Consider the following 13,528-nt stretch of genomic DNA (forward strand, 5'->3'; position numbering starts at 1 on the left):
GATGGCTGTGAATTGGCGGCTTGGGAAATGGTTAAGGCCAGAGAGTGTGCATTCTCAGAAGAGAACAAATTCCAATCTGAGTCAGTAGGCAGCAGTTCATGCTCAGACGTTTCTGAGAAGGCAGCACCAGGCATGCTGAGAGCTGTGCTTTGCGCATCTATGAGATGTGAACTGGGAGGGAGCAGAGACCATTGGTGATCTGTGGCGGGCCTTGGGATTTGACCTGGGGACAGCCTGAGTCATGGTGATGGAGGTGAGACTGGAAAGAGGGGGGCTAACAGCCTGGCTGAGACCCCACTGCACTGATCCTGAGGAGAGTCCCGTATGACCTTGGGGTTCCAGGGTCCATGGCCAAATGAATGACAGAGCCAGGGACCATGTACACAGCCCAAAACAGTGCCTGGTGCTGAAGGAAGAGAAAGGGGTGGGTCCCTCAGCCTGACCCTTTTAGCGTTCCTTCTGACCTCATGTGCCACCTTTCCCCTAACCCTGGCTCTTGCTTTGTCAAGGTCAGCACAGCCAGCCCATCCCACTGGTCGGTGTTTGATTATACATCAAGGACACATCTGGGTGTCTGTGCCTAGGAAAAAGAACTAAAAATCGCTCGGGTTGTCTTGAGTGATGTAGTCACTGCCCATCAAAACTCTCTCTGCCTGGCCCCGGATTATGTGTTCAGAAGACAGAGATGTATGTGACAAGATTCTTTCCCACCAGGAGCTCACAATCCAGTTGGGAAGTAAAGACTGACTCTCAGGGAACAGGAAACAATGCAAGATTGAAATGGTGAAAAGAACAGAGCATGCACGGCACCGGAGTTCAGCAGAGCACACTGCACAGAGGCAAGGAGGAGCTGGGCCTTCGTTCCTCAAAGTGGAACCCACGCGTGGGCCAGCAGCAGCAGCTCTGGGAGCCTGTTAGAAATGTGCATCTCAGGCCCCGGATGGGAGAACTGGCATTTCCCCTCTTACAGTCTGAGAAGCGATGCCCAAAGGAGAGCCGGTCCCTGAGCGTCACAAGATGAGATCTGGGAACAGTTTAGTGTTTATTGGCTTTAAATCTGGTGTTTCTGTTTCAGGCATCACAGATGAAACCGTCCTTTGCCCTGTCCTTTATATGGAAAGGCTTTCTGCATTCAAGGTCCTGCGCGGGGGCACTATTCATATAAGAGGAAGGTGGAATTCCAAAATTCTAGTTAGCTGGAAATTGTGAGCGGACACAGGAGTCTGTCTGCTTGGTGTGTCACCAACCAAATAATCAGCCTGAAGTGGAGCTGCCCAGTGCAAAGCTTAGTTACACTTGTGAAAAGACAAGGTGATAGGGCCCGGAGGGGTAGCCTAGTGGCTAAAGTCCTCACCTTGCATGCTCTGGGATCCCATATGGGTGACAGTTCTAACCCTGGAGGTTCCATTTCCCATCCAGCTCCCTGCTTGTGGCCTGGGAAAGTGGTGGAGGATGACCCAGAGTTTTGGGACCCTGCACCCATGTGGGAGACCTGGAAGAAGCTCCTGGCTTCAGATCAACTCAGCTCCAGCCATTGTGGCCACTTGGGGAGTGAATCATTGGATGGAAGATCTTTCTGTCTTTCCTCTCTGTATATCTGCCTTTCCAATAAAAATAAAACAATCTTAAAAAAAAAAAAGAAGGAGATATTGGGAAGGTATAGTACCTTGAAAAACAACACTTCCCCAGAATGAAGCCGTGTTAGAGTTTCATAGTGAGGGCTAGGGGTGTGTCCAGGATGTAGGAAAGGGGAGAGCCGGGTGTCATTCCTGCTTGTAATATACACCGTCATAAAGAAAATGTTCAGAAATTGAACTCAACTGGATTTTTTTTTTCGGGGGCGGGCAGCTTTATCTATCCCTTGTTTGCTGTGGTCTGGTTGCCTCTGAAGGGAGCTGGGTGTGAGGTGCAGCAGCTGGGACAGGAACAGACACCCATATAGGAGGCCAACACTGTGGTGGGCGGCGGGCACTTAACCCACTATAGACCCCAGGGCCCCGGGGCCCCAGGCATGGGTCTTACCGACTGCCACAGTTCATCCCAAAGACTGTCCTAAGTCCTGGAGTTTGAAAACGTAGGAATCCTTTGGCTTAGCAGAACTGAAGCAGTTATAGCTGTCCTTTTTGCTTTTGGCCAAGAGCAAGTATTGATAATTCTGACAGACACTTGAGGGTTTAAAGAGGTTGATATTCAGTCACCTCCGTCCGCTATCGTCTGGCTTGGCCTCAGCCTCCTCCCTTTCCTGGACGCACCCCGCTCCCTACCTCCTTCCTTTTTTCTGGTCTCCACCATGGCTTCTTAAAGCATGTGTGCTGCAGCCCAGCGGCTCCACACGTGGAGAACGGTCCCGCCTCCCTGTCTTCCATCCTCGATGCTGTTCGTGGAGCTTGTTTTTCTCTAACACCAGCAGGCTTCCTTTTTCTCCCCTGCATCTCCAATTGCCAGGAATGCCCCACGCCTGGACCCCAGGCATTGTGACTGAGCCTCGCATGGGCTAAGACTCCCCAAGCTACCCTGTGTCGGAGTGTGTCTGCTTCGAGGGAAGAAGGAATTTGAGCTTATTGTGCCTTAGAGCCCCACAGCCTCTGGAAAGCACAGACGTTCAACAAAGAGCCAGTGTGTTAACCAATCACTGTGCAATAAACAAATAACAATGCAGAGATGAACTGAAGAGATAGATAAGCTTAGGCAGGAGTGTTGATGAAGACGGGAGGCAGTGGTTCAATGTGTGTTGAGACTGGAGTTGGCAAATCTCTGCCAAGGGCCGGATGGTTAACTGTTCTGGGTTCTGGGCAGCCTGGTCTCTGTTCCAACTCCTCAGTGCTGCCTCTGTGCTATGAAAATAGCCAGACAATTTGTAAGAGATGGGTGTGGCTGTGTTCCAATTCAGTTGTATACATGGACACAGAATTTAGTGTCATGAAATACCTTAAGTTTCGCCATCCTGCCTCTCCTTGTTTAAAACTTTAAAAGCTGTTGTTACCCCTGGGGCAGCAGGAAAAGATCATTGGATTTAACTGGCCACTGTTTTGCCCACTCTGGGCTTAAAGCAACAATTAAAACGTTGCAATTAAAGAAGATTCCCATCAAAGTTTTTATGTTGGTCAAAGGGACAATGATTGAGTAAATAACAGTACAATCACTTGTGAAATTCTTCACTGCCAATTAAAACAAGTCTAAAGATTATGTAGTGACATGGAAAATGTTGTGATAAATTGCAAGTTGGAAAAACAGACTCCAAAATTATGTCTCCTCTGATTCTAACTATGTTGAATGAATCTTGAATAAACTGTGTGCAAATTATGTATGCACAAGGATTCAAAGGGAAAATGAGAGCTGTTGGATTTGTATGAAGTTGGGACTGTGGGTAATTTGTTTTCCCTTAAATGTGACTATCAAACTTCCTTCTAATTCTTTGGCTTTGTGATACCATTACTGTTAGATTCGCCGCTCACCAGGGAAAGAATAACTCAGCCAGATATATGAAAAAATTTAGATGGCCTTTATTTCAGGGAACCACGGTCATGGGCTTCCCTTCCTGGTGCAACAGAAAGACAGACATGAAGGAATGGGCTGCAGGGGAAGAAGAGCACAGAAGAGACGGGGCAGGAGCTTTTTAAAGGAGGAGGTTGGGAGAAGGGAAAACAACCCCAGAGCAGATGCACCTGTGGATAATTTCCCCATCTTTTCCAGGTTTGGTTGGAAATAAACGCCCCCACAGTATAGCTCAGATCATTCATCAAGTGACCCCCCTTTGCAAACAAGCAGGAAAAACAATGTAATTTAGACAGATCAGAGGTCAGTGGATTTTTCAATCAGTGTTAGCTAAGTGTTTCTAGGTAACAAACAGGTCTACCCCTAGAGCAGGCATTGGACACAGCAGCTAAGCCACCACTGGCAATGCCTGCATCCCCTATGGCAGTGCCTGAGTTCACATCCCAGCTCTGCCTCCAACTTTGCATTCTTCCCACGCACACACACACACACACACACACATCGTGGGAGGCAGCAGGTGACAGCTTTAGCACTTGAGCCCCCGCCACCATCTGAGACGGAAGTCCCGTCGCCTAACTTCACTCTGGCCTGGAGCTGGCCGTTGCAGACACTTGGAGAGGGAATCAACAGATGAAAACTCTCTTTTTCTGTCTCCATTTCTCCCGGTGTGTATCTCTTCTGCCCTTCAAATACAAATGACAAGCAATAACTAAAAACACCACCACCTCCCCCTGTGCCCAGTGACTTTCCACAGGCCCACCTCACCTTATTGTACCTCACTGAGTGTCACTTGGCAGATATCTCATTTTTCTTTTACAAACTGAAAATTTTTTTACCATCTTGCCTTGTGCAAATTTATTGGTGCTATATTCTCATATCACTCAGTGGATGCTTAACATTTCTTACCAGGAAAATATTTCTAAATTCGACAGTGTACTTTTTTTTTTTAAGAGAATGATGTTGCAGATATTGACTCTATTGTCCACATAGGTGCATTTGTACTGGGAAACCCAAACATTTGTACGACTTGCTTTATTGCAAGGCCCACTTTATGGCACTGACCTACAAACTGAACGTGCAACTTTTCTGGGGTCCATTTGAATTCTGCTCATGGCTCCTGTGGATCAGAACACAGCAGCAGGCCCAGCGGGGTAGTCTAGTGGCTGAAGTCCTCACCTTGAAAGCTCTAGGATCCCATAGGGGTGCCGATTCTAACCCTGGAGGTCCCACTTCCCATCCAGCTCCCTGCTTGTGACCTGGGAAAGTAGTAGAGGTCGGCCCAAAGCCTTGGGCCCCTGCACCCATGTGGGAAACCCAGAAGAAGCTCCTGGCTCCTGGTTTTGGATTGGCTCAGCTCTAGCTGTTGCAGCCATGTTGGGAGTGAACCAATGGATGGAAGATCTTCCTCTCTGTTTCTCTCCTCTCTGTATATCTGCCTTTGCAATAAAAATAAATAAATCTTAAAAAATAATAATAAAAAACAGAACACAGTAGCGTGGTGTGTGTCTCCCCTAGCAGGGTTGTGGTCTCACCTGGGGAGTGTAGGCCCCAGTCTCCCAAGGATTAACTCCACAGCACAGCTTGTTTCTCAAGGGTGTAACAGGAAAGGCAATCATGGCCTGATACATTTAGCCTGTGGCTTGACTGCAATCTCCTTCCTTCCTGCTTCCCCTTGTTGCATGTCCTTGGGGGAGCTTAGGTGTGGCTTAGCAATCTCCCTCCTTCTTGTTTCCCCTTGTTGCATGTTCTTGGGGGAGCTTAGGTGTGGCTTAACCATTGGGAGGATCCTGGGAGGGGCCAAGCAGACTATAAAAGATGCAGCTTGACTTCAAATAAATCGGCATTCTCCTCACAGGAATGACCCACTGTGTCTGTGTGTTGTCTGTCTTGTCTGTCTCATAACCCTAGTCCCTCCACTCGACTTGGAGCTCGGGGTACGTACGTGGCGGCGCGGGCGTTGCCAACAGGGGAGACCTGAGGCAGCTACAGGCGACTTGCAGGATTCACTTGTTGGATTTTTGCCTTCACTTCACCAGGATGAGCAGACACTAGGGGTCCAATTGCTTGAGGGGCTGCAGAATAATCAGCCTCAAGTGGGCATGGCTCAGAGTACAGCTTTTTCTACTTGTGGTAAGCCAAGGAGACAGTAGGAAGTGGTCATTTCCCTAAAGAAGCTACATCCTGTAAGAAGCCTTTCTGGAACATCCTTGAGAATTAAGCTCTGGGAATAAACCCCTGCTCCTTCCTGGCAATCCTACACTCTCGGGGATGTCACCAAGGATGCTGAGTCAGTATCCTATGTCTTTCTGAGTCAAGCACCATCAACTGGGTGGTTCTGAGGGCTGAAGGCTGAGATCAAGGTGCAGGCAAGGTTGGCTTCACGGGAAGGCTGGGAGAGAATCTGCCCATATCTTCTCCTGGTGATATGCTGTCCGTCTCTGGCACATAGGTCTGTTTTGCTAATTCTTTCCCTCCTTGGCACATGGCACTGCCTCCGTGTGCCTGTCACTGTGTCCACATTCCATAAGGACACTGGCACATTGGATGACATCATCTTCACTCCATAATACCAAAGATCTTTGTTGCCAAATAAGGTCACATTCACAGTTCCTGGGAGTTCAAACTTGAGCATTTTGTGGAGGTTCAATTCAATTCAGTTGGGTTCAGCTTGAGACCATTATCACAGAGCCTATACTAAGCCTCCCCAGTTCTCATAAAGCTGCATTCTGAGAGCACCCCGAAAAGCAAGCACTTTTAAGTGAACCAGATGGAAGCTGGTTCACACAACATCCTTCTATGGAAAGCTTCGGAAGTCATTCTCAATTGGTGGAAGCAGTCACAAGCTTGTCCAGATTCAAGACGAGGCACAGAGACTCACCTCTGCATTGAAGAAATGTTGAAGAATTTGCAGTGTTTTTTTTTTTTGAAATGGAGAGGCATCATCAAGGCTCAATGGGTTAAGCTGCCACTCGTGATACTGACATCCCAAAATGGAGCACCAGTTTGAGTCCCAGTTGCTGCACTTCCAATCCAGCATCCTGCTAATGTTTCTGGAAAGGCAGTGGAAGATGGCCCACATACCTGAGCCCCTGCCATTCATGCAGATAATCCGGATGGAGTTCCAGTCCTTGCTTGAGCCTGGCCCAGCTACAGCCTTTGGAACCATTTAGGGAGTGAATCAGCAGGTGGAAGTTCTCTCTGTCTCTCTCTGGTGTGTTACTCTGCCTTTCAAAATAGACATATATAATATAAAATATACACTTGTATTTTATATTAATGCATTATGTTAACATAAAATATTATTTATATATATTTTAATGGAATTGCTCTTTAAACTAGTTTTTAGTTCAGGGCAAAATAGAAAGGAGAATATAAAGATTTCCACATACACGCCCACTCCGTCCTACACATAGCCTTTCCTTTCTCAACACTGCTGGCTAGAAGGTACCACTTGGTGAACTGACACAGCATCGTGGCATGAAGTCCATAGTTCCCAGTACATGCCACTGTACAGTTTTCTAAGCACGTAGAATATATGCTGCCTGTAGGACCATCCTGAGTATGTTTGTGCTCTAAGATTCCCCCATTGCAGCCATTGTTGAAAGCAGTGCTTTTGCACAGAGCATGGATTCCCTGGGGAGCCGCTGATGGCCTTCCTAGCACCCACAAGCCCTCAGGAGCTCAGCAGTGCCTTGCACGAACCACTGCCCTGTTTCTGTAGCATTGTTCTCCAGCCTTCATTCTCTGCCCAAAAGGGCCTGTGACCTACAAACGATTCAGAAGTCCTGGACTACTGGGTCCATCTGCTGCTTCCCAACAGCACCGAGCCTGCTCCCCTGTCTCTAACTCAGAGAGAATGCTTTCCCTCTCTGCCTTGGCATCACAGTCTTTCTCCTTCCCCGAGGCACCCTGTGCCATCTGCCAAATGGTGCTGTTCGGTGACCCCTGTGTCCTTGAAACGCTTGTGAAGCCCGAGAGGGAGGGCTGAGTGGTCCTGGCTGGCTTGAGCTCTTCCACAGTGAACAATGCAAGTAGAACAGCTTGGTCCAGCCCCTTACCCCAGGAAGTTTTGCCTTGCCACCCACCTGCCCTATGGCAGCACTGGAGAACTAGATCTTGTGGTCAGTAGCATTTTTCCTACCTGGATTCTGCCCCTGTGCCATCGGTGCACCTGCCTGACCCCTCCCCTAGCTAAGAAATGCCTTTGAAAGTGACACCTGTCTCATTTCTCTTTGTATGAGAACATCTGTAGGACCAGGTTTTACACATGATGTTGCTCAGAACGGAAACCATCCAGGTGGAACTACAGAAAGGTTTCCAAGGACACTGGGGCTAGTTTGAGTCACAGGATGTTAGCTGATCCTGTGGCCACAAATGGGATCTCCAAGGCTCATACTGGAAGGACCTCTTGTAAGAGCAACATACCAGCTGCAAACGGGAGCCATGGTGGGTCAAGGTGAGAGGAGGCCTGAGAGGGGAGTGTCAGGTGAGTGACACTCAGTGCTGGCGAGGGTTTAGTCCTGGTTCTGGCACTGACAATGGACAGACACTGGCTTGGCATGTCTGCAGAGCATTAAAGGAACTTGAGTATGAATCTTGGCTCTCTCATGTGTTAGTGTGAGAGAGGCAGCCGGAATTACTGGATTGGTGTCCCAGCTCTCCTTTGATTGACTATGTTACTAAACTGTCTAAATAAACTTTCCAAAGTCTGTGCTGCATATTCTGTACCACTCTTGCATCTCAAAGCCACTGGCCGCGATGAGCACCCTTCACATCACAGGTACTATAGAAGCAAGTACTTTACATGCACTCACACCTGTAGTTCCCACACACGTCATGCTGTTGCTATGGTTATCATCCCATGGACCACCAAGGCCTTTGAAGCAGCTGGTACCTTTCACACAGTAACCCAACTGCTGTGGGAACAGCTAGGATTTGTTCTGGGCAGCCTGGCTCCCCGAGTCTGTACCTTGAAACACTGTGTTCTGAGACAGCATCCTGACATGATGCATTCAACTCGCCTAGTGTGCAGTAAGAGCTTGGCAGACGTTGTCAGTTGCCGTGGTTTGAGTGTCCTCACCAGAAGTCACATTGAGATTCTGTCCACACTGTCTAATATTCAGGGGTGGGACTTTAAAGACATGATTAGGTGGTGGATGGTTTGGTTATGACTGAGTTAGGGATTAAGCTATGAATTAACTGGTTAAATTTGCAATAGGTTTGTTACAAAAAGCCAGTTTGGCCCTGTCTCCTGTTTGGTTCTCTCTCACCACATGATGTACCCTCTGCCTTAGGGTCCATAGAGAGGTCCCAACAGGAAGAACGCCTTCATCAGATGCTAAAAAAATAATGTTGTTTGTTAGTTCCCTCAAGAATTATGGAATTCCTATCCTACTTTGAAAGAAAGTTCAGAGAAAAGGAGACTGAGATTTCTGGGGCAGAAATAATGATTGATTCCACTCCTGATTTTGGTTCTTGTGCCAGGAAGGGACCCAGAAACTCAGTGCCAACTTCTGTTTCCTGTGCGCTCTAGATGTTGGCTCCCTTGTTAAAGCATGGCAGCCACACATAAATGCTTAGCCACGTGGCCTGCCTTGGCTGTCCAATTGCTACAGGCTGGGTAGGTTTGACCTACTGTTGATGATTCTGTGCCAAGTATCAGGTTCACAAAAAAAAATATTTCTTTCTAAAAATATTTATTTTTATTTGAAAGGCAAGATGTTTTACAGAGAAAGGAGACACAGAACGAGAGGTCTTCTATTCACTGACTCATTCCCCAAGTGGCTACAAATAGTCTGAGCTGAACTGATCTGAAGCCAGGAGCCAGAATCCTCCTCTGGGTCTCCCACATAGGTGCAGGGTCCCAATGACTTAAGACATCCTCCATTGCTTTCTCAGATCATAAAAAGAGAGCTGAATTGGAAGTGGGGCTGCTGGGATGCAAACCAGCACCCGTATGGGATCCTGGCCGGCACTTGCAGGTGGAGGATTAGCATATTGCACCACTGTGCCAGCCACTACAAAATATTTATTTGCTGATTCAGCAATTGTTGGCTCTACCTGAATTCAAGGCTAACCCTGATTATCTGCCACCTGGATTTCTGACTCACAAAAATGCACAGATCATGGTATTCAGTGTCTTGTCACCTCTGCTTTTTCTTTCTTTCTTTCTTTATTTTTTTAATGTTTGATGGTCAGGGTATGGGTGATGAAGAAGAGGAGTTGTTATTGCAAAGGAAAAAAAGGTTTGGTTCACAGCTGACTAGTGTGAATGAGGTAGGTCAGAATGAGGATGTGAGCTACGATCTCGCAAGCCCCTACTGAGCTCAGGCCTTAGGCTTGTGGGCTTTCCAATACAGCATGCATAGACAGGAAGCTCCAGGTGTGTCGGTATTCTGTGTGAGGCACTGGAGGAGTGCAATGCATCCATTCTGCATGTTCTCTGGAATCAAGGCTAGCTTGGGGAGTAAGCTCGCCCTTGACCAAAGCTCGCTTTGCATTATGCATTCCTCCCCTGGAGGAGAAATGATTGTATCTGTGGTTTTCAGCTCAAGTTTGAATAATAGCAACCTCAAGATGGGAAGAGACTTCAGAAAGCAGCTCATGGAAATAAAAAGTTGGAACTCGTGCTTAGGGATCCCACAGTGTGCATGTTTCCATGAATGTCTTCCAGCCTCCTCTTGTGAAATCATAATCCCTGGGACTTGTGGATATGACCTTCTCTCGGAAAGGAGACATTTGCCCATGAGACAAAGTCAAGGAGTCCATGATAAGGAAGTGTTGTCTGTCTACCAGGGCTGTTAACCAAATCATTTTCTCACAGTTCTGGAAGCACAAGGTCAAGAAGCTGATAGGGCTGGCTTCCCCCGAGCCCTCCCTCTTGGTCCTGCATATGGCCACCTGCTCACTACGCCCTCACATATTCTCCCCTCTCTGTGTGTATCTTTGGTATCTCTTTGGAAATTTTTCTGGATCGGAAGGAGTCCCACCACTATCACCTCGTGTACTCTTGATTGTCTCTTTAATTGACCTTTCTTCAAATTCAGTCCCATTGGCGAATCAGGATTTCCACAGATGAATTTGGGGGGGAGGGAATATGACTCAGCCCCGGGTCTATCTGGATGGGTCCTGAAAACACTTCCCAGGGTCCATCTGAAAGAGGCTTGGGCGGAAGGAATGCAGCCACGGAAGCGAGGTTGGTGGGCTGCAGCCTCAGGCCTAGCAATGCTGAGTGCCACTGGAAGATGGCTGAGGGAACAAGGTCTGTGGACACCCTGACTTTGAATTTTCGGTGTCCCCCAGGAGGACATTTGTGCTGTTTGAGCCAGTTGTGTTGGTGTAGCTCTAAGAAATGAAAAGACTGGGTGAAGCTGCTCTTAAATGGCCACCAGAAGACTCGGTCCATTTGCCTTCTCTTACCAGCTTGGATGGGATAAGTGATCTGAAGACTAGAGTTTTCTCACATATGGGCTGGCTATCCTAACACCTCCACCAGGAGCAGGGGCAGTCATGGTATGGGAGAAAGTTACTGAGGCCGTGTAGCCACCATGGCCACATCCTGCATCCTGGATTTCATATAAGGACAAAATCAAATGTTATTTTTGTTAAAGATTTAGGGAGCCTGCATTGTGATGCAGAGTTAAGCTGCTGTCTATAGTGCCAGCATCCCACATGGTGCCAATACAAGCCTTTATCTGCTCCAGGTCCTTGCTAATGCACCTGGGAAAGCAGTGAAAGATGGCACAAGTGATTGAGCTCCTACAGCCATATGAGAGACCCAGAAAAGGTGCCTGGCTTCAGCCTGGCACTGGCCTGGCACAGCACCAACCACTGTAGTCAATTGGAGAATGAACTAGCGGATGGAAGATCTCTTCTCTCTGTGTCTCCCTTTCTCTACCTTTCAAATAAATATATAAATCTTTTTTTTTTAATTACTTTGTTTAGTGGAAAGGCAGTGGGACAGAGAGGGGGAGATAGGAGATGAGAGAGACAGGTATTCTACCTGCTGGTTTTCTCCCCCAAATGGCTGCAGCAGCTAGGGTTGGGTCAGGCTGAAGCCAGGAGCCTGGAACTCCATGTGGGTCTCCCATGTATGTGGCAAGGCCCTCAAGTACTCACCCATAATTTTCTGCCTCCCAGGACACACATTAACAGGAGTCTGTATTGGAAATGGAGGAATTGGAACTTGACCCAGCCATTCTCAAAATGGGATTGCAAGCATTTGAAGTGGTAACTTTATCTGCTGCAGCACAAAACACTTGCTCATACCAGTGTGTTCTCTCTCTCTTTTCAAGATCTGTTTATTTAAAAGGCACAGTGATGGAGAGCTGGGGGTGGGAGGGAAGGAGAAAGAGAGAATCTCCCATTTACCGGTTCACTCTCCAAAGTATCTGGATTGGAAGTAGTGTAGCCTGGAGTGGCACCAACGGTCTTATATAGGATGTAGGTTCTGCAAACAACTGCTTAACCGGCTATGCCATCATATTGGCTCCTATCAGTGTACAGTGCACACTGGGTCCTAGTAAGTGTCCCTTCTCCGCAGTAGGAAGCACCCTCTGAGCCTCTTAACACCAAACCAGTGCCTCAGTGAGGTGCCTTGTGCACAATGATTTTGGGTTGACAATAGCCAAAAGTCAGGATGCATTAGCATCAGCTTGCGTCTATGCCCGTTCACACCTCCTCCTAGCGTTCCTTCCAGCCCAGAGCCCATGAGACAGCACCAAGAAGCCAGGGATTCCATGCACAAGGCTGATGATCATCACGGAAATGCCCCATGCAGCCCTCCAGCCATCCTGTACTCTGAAACCCTGTGTGCTGCTTGTGATGCTATAGAGGAAAGGGTGATCTCTTGGGCCCAGCGGCATGGCCTAGCAGCTAAAGTCCTCACCTTGAATGCCCCAGGATCCCATGTGGGCACCAGTTCTAATCCTGGCAGCTCCACTTCCCATCCAGCTCCCTGCCTGTGGCCTGGGAAAGCAGTTGAGGACGGCCCAAAGCCTCAGGACCCTGCACCCGTGTGGGAGACCTGGAAGAGTTTCCTGGTTCCCGGCTTCGGATCGGTGCAGCACCGGCCGTTGCGGTCACTTGGGGAGTGAATCATCGGATGGAAGATCTTCCTCTCTGTCTCTCCTCCTTTCTGTATATCTGACTTTGTAATAAAAATAAATAAATCTTTAAAAAAAATGATAATTTCTTATCCGTCTCCCTTGCTATGGAGTCTAGAAAGCCAAAAAATGCCCTTCCTACAGTTCAGAACTCAAAAGTATTTTAGATTTATCAGCTAGACACACTCAGATGAGTCTTGAATTTAAACTGAGTCCAGTGGAAAGAGAGCAGCAGAGGCCAAAGTATCCATTCTACTGATATATCATCCAGCAGGTGCACATGACTGTGAGTCCAGCTAGACTGGTCATCAATGCCTGACTGCTGTGTCACAGCTAAACTCCCACTGAGAGAGCAGGTCTCTAATTCCGTAGCTTCCTGCTTGTGTCAAAGATAGCATATTACCTAGAGAGTAATTCCTCAGTGTTGTTCTGGGTGTCATCCCAAACACCTAGCCTGTAGCCTTTTCCATTCCTCTCTGCTGGTTTTTAAGCATATACTTTCTCAAATTCCTGTCTGCTTAACACGCTTGGAGTGAACTTTGCTATCAGCAACTGGCATTTAACAAATATACAAATAGTGAGTTTGTAGAACCTGTGAGATAAGCTAATGCAAACAGGTGGGTGATGCTCAGATGGTAAGGATATGCAGCTACAGGAGGAGAACTGGACCAGTAATGTGTGAGCTGACAGCATCTGGGTCTCAATGGATAAAATAACCAGGGGAGACAGTTCCAGAATTTAAAGGCTGTGGAAGGAAGATAACCAACAGGTAGGAAGTATAGCAGGAGGTGCTGATCTCATAGAATTCAGAAGCAGAAAGTTTCCTAAGAAGGGATCAGCACTGCAAATGCTTGCACAAGTCAGGAGTGCTGAGGACTGGGCATGTCTGGGCGGGATGGTCTTCCATAACCCTGGGAGGAGCAGTTTTG

Source organism: Ochotona curzoniae, unplaced genomic scaffold (assembly GCF_017591425.1).
Source record: "Ochotona curzoniae isolate NIBS_2020 unplaced genomic scaffold, NIBS_Ocur_1.0 scaffold_461, whole genome shotgun sequence".
NCBI lineage: Eukaryota > Metazoa > Chordata > Mammalia > Lagomorpha > Ochotonidae > Ochotona > Ochotona curzoniae.